General features: G+C 56.7%; 1 protein-coding gene and 1 non-coding gene across 2 annotated transcripts in view; both read right to left on the minus strand.

Moving 5' to 3' along the window:
• ZNF322 (zinc finger protein 322) overlaps positions 1-705 on the minus strand; it is a 10,446-nt gene extending 9,741 nt beyond the window's left edge. The window contains exon 1 of the mRNA XM_006105834.3: positions 605-705. The gene's annotated coding sequence lies outside the window, so the exon portion shown is untranslated. The remainder of the gene's footprint in view (positions 1-604) is intronic.
• Positions 706-1,807: 1,102 nt separating this feature from the next.
• On the minus strand, positions 1,808-1,880 carry TRNAM-CAU. Its single transcript has one exon. It is a non-coding gene; the product is annotated as a tRNA-Met (tRNA).
• Positions 1,881-3,654: the final 1,774 nt, after the last annotated feature.

Here is a 3,654-nt window from a genome sequence, read left to right on the forward strand (position 1 = left end):
CCAGAGATTCCCGCAGCCAGACTCGAATCTCTGAACGGGGGACGGGGCGGAGGGGGGCCGGGGCGGAGGGGGTGCCGGGGCGGAGGGGGTGCCGGGGCGGAGGGGGGCCGGGGCGGAGGGGGTGCCGGGGCGGAGGGTGCCGGGGCGGAGGCCCCGGGGCGGAGGGTGCCCGGGCGTAGGGGGTCCCGGGGCGGAGGGGGCGGGGGTCCACTGAACGCCCGCGGTTTTCCCTATACGAAAGGCCCAGGCCGCTCAGAAACGCGCCCGGCAGCGTTCGCGGCCACGATCCGCAGGAACCACCGCGCTGAGCGGCTCTTCTTTCAACTTTTCATTGATCGCCTTTCCGTCCGGGTCCAGGGTTCCCGAGCCGCGGGGGCACACGGACCAAGGCCGCTCCCAGGCCGAGGCCGCGGCCACCGGGTTCCGGTCCGCTGCGATCCGCCCCGACCCCGCAGGCCCGGCCCCCCGAGGCCCGAGGCCCGTTCGCCCCGCGGCCCCCGCACCGCCCCTCGGCCGCACTTCCGGTGACTCGGGAACACTAGGTCCGGCTCCCCGGCGGCCGCGGACCGAAGGGCCCACCCTCGGGCGAGGAGGGGAAGCAAACCTGGGGCCGACGAGAGCCGGGAGCGGCGCCCTCTGCGCGCAGGGCCGGGGAGCAGAGGCCTCCACACCGCCCGGGCCGGAACGCGAACCCCCTCAGCCGGGCCGGAGGCGGCGGCGCAGCCCCGCCCCCAGAGTCACGTGGTCACGCCCCCGGCGACAGCGCGCCCCGCCCGCCTCTGCGCCAATAGGGCCGAGCCTCCGGAAGGGGCGGGGTCTAGGGCGCGGGCGCCCGCCCAGGGCCGAGGGCCCGGATGTAGGAGCCGCTAGCCCAGAGCGGTGCAGTTCCTGTTGCCGTTCCCGACGTCGGTTCCCTTTCTGCACGGCCGGCCCCGGGGTTGGGCGCGGGAGTGGAGGCGCCGGGATGGAGTCTGCCAGCCCCGAGAGAAACACCCCGAGGCGCCGGGGAGAGATGGGAGACCCCAGAGAGGAGGCGGGAGGAGGGTCTCCGGGTGGCGGCTCTACTAAATGTCGTCTCGTTCAAAGTCAGTGTAGCCCGGCGGGCGTGGCTGGGAGGTGCGCATCCACCCAGGAGTCCAGAGGTCCCGGTTCGAGTCCCCGTCAGGGCTCATTCCCGGGTTCGGGCTCCATCCCAGTGCGGGGCGTGCAGGCGGCAGCCGAGGGGTGTCCCTCTCTATCCCAGGCCCTTCCTCTCTCCCTAAAATCAACAAAAACATTTTTTTATTTGTTGTTAATCCTCACCCGAGGATATTTTCCCTTGATTTTTAGAGAGTAGAAGAGAGATGGGAAGACAGAGAGAAGCGGCTTATTATGCACCTTTGCGCGCCTGTCCTCCCACTCCGCCCGAGGAGTGGCTCCAAGGGGGGCCGGTGTCTGCCCTCCGAGCCCCGGGCCGGCCGCCTCTGAGTGGGACGCGTGGGCGATAGAAGCGGGAGTGACCACACGGGCCGCCGCTCAGGGCTGCGGGGCGACCTGCAGGGCCGCGGTCGGAAGAGCCGTGTCCCTGCCTCTTCCCCCTCCTCTCCCTCTCCTCCCCTCCGCCTGCGGGAGGAGGCCGCGCAGGTGCGGCCTGTGGTTTCTGGTGTAAAGTGATTGGTTCCCAGTCGTTTGCATCGAGGCCCTGGGAAGCTGAAGAAAGTCCAAAAGCAACTTCCCAGGCCGGGAGCACAGGGTGGGCTTTGAAAAGGCTATTGGACCATTTGCTGGTTCTCTGCGCGGCACCCGGGGTCCGGCCGGACAAAAGCCGTGCCCTCTCTGAGGCTCGAACTCAGGACCTTCAGATTATGAGACTGACGCGCTGCCTACTGCGCTAAGAGGGCGCCGGCTGCCCGCCTCCGGGGCCCGAAGACAAGGGTGAATTTTACTTCCCAGGCACCATCGTGTCGCCGGTTTTGAAAGAGCACCATAGATGCTCCTGGAGAATCACGACCCAGAGCTGCACCCGGAGGATCCGGCCGGGCGGGTGGGGTGCACCCTTTCCGGTTTCCCCAGCGCCGAGGCCCGCAGAGCCGGGGGCCCCGCGCTGCCCTGGCTGCTCTTGGTGCTCTTGGTTCCCGGGACGGGGACTCCCTGCCCAGAGGCCTCAGTCCCTCTTTCCCTCTCACGGTCTCCTCTAGAAAAAGCAGGAGGAGATACTAGTTCACTGACCGAGTAAATGAGTGAATGAGCGAATAAATCGTCCCGGAATTTGTCTTTCCTGTCTTACTCTGTATCTTGTATGTAACGTAACTCGCATAAATAACTATATATTGAGTTTCTTATAGTAGGCACATTTATTTTTAATACATCCTGACAATCTCTGATTTTTAATTAATGTGTTTAGATTGTGTGCACTTAATGTTAGTATGGATCATCTGCATATAGGCTTACTAATCAATAACCTATTGATCATTTATTCCCTTTGCTTTTCATTCTTCTTTGTTCCACTTCCCACCTTTTGGGGCTTATTTAAACAAGGCTGTAGCTGATGGCTGTGTTGGATCCGAGAAGTGCACACAAGGAGGAGGCAGCCACAGTCCCTGCAGCTCCCTCGTTGCTGCAAATCCTCTCCCTCTGAGAGCTCGGGCTGCCTTCCCAGAGCTCTCCCCGCAGTCTTCCTTTTTCTTTTTTCTTTTCTTTTCTTTTTCTTTTCTTTCTTTATTCTTTTCTTTTCTTCTTCCTTTCTTTCTGTCTTTCTTTCTTTCTTTCTTCCTTTCTTTCTTTCTTCTTTCTTCCTCTTCCTCTCTCTCTTTTTTACCCCCTTTGGGAACTAAACATTAAAGACTAGGACATTAAAAAACAACAGCATATATGGAGAAAATTAGAAAGTAACTGTGTGTGCCAAGGAAAAGGCTCAGAAAAGACCCAAGAAGACCTTAAGTTTATGCTTTAGGCTGACCCTCAACACAGAGAGAGCCTACAATGATTTTTTTTTTTTTTAAGAATAAGAACAATAACCACCAAAACCTGAGAAAGGAGGAGAATCTGATTGATTGCCAAAGTTACCACATTATTAGATTCAAATGTCCAGTGCTCAACAAAAAAATGACAAGGCATACAAGGAAACAGGAAAGCATGGCCTTCAAATGAAAGAAATATATCAATAGAAGCTGTCCCCATAGAAGATCTAATGTCAGGTATATTAGACAAAGACATTAAAACAACTGTCTTAAAAAGGCTCAAATAACTAAAGGAAAATATGGAGAAACTCAATAAAATGTTGTGTGAACAAAATGAAAATATAAAAAAAAGAGGTAGAAAACCTAAAAAGAAACAAGAAACAGATTCTGGATCTGAATGTACTATTACTGAAATGAGAAATTACCCGTGAAGGACCTGAAGGCAGAGCTGAGCAGAAGAAGGAAGAATGTTTCTTCCTCCGGCACTCTCACAGGCTCTGCTCACTTTTCTTCCGTCTTTTTTTCTTCCTGTTCTTCAGCCTCAGTGATTTCCATTTTCTTTCTGGTGAACCTGAAGGTGTTGCAATGGAATAATTATGAGAGTGCCGGAGGAAGAGAGAAGGGAAAGGGGCAGGTAGAATATTGAAGACACAATGGCCGAACACTTCCCAAGCTTGAGTAAAGGCTTACACACAAACATTCAAAAACCTCAATG

The sequence above is a fragment of the Myotis lucifugus genome, unplaced genomic scaffold, assembly GCF_000147115.1.
Source record: "Myotis lucifugus unplaced genomic scaffold, Myoluc2.0 scaffold_728, whole genome shotgun sequence".
NCBI lineage: Eukaryota > Metazoa > Chordata > Mammalia > Chiroptera > Vespertilionidae > Myotis > Myotis lucifugus.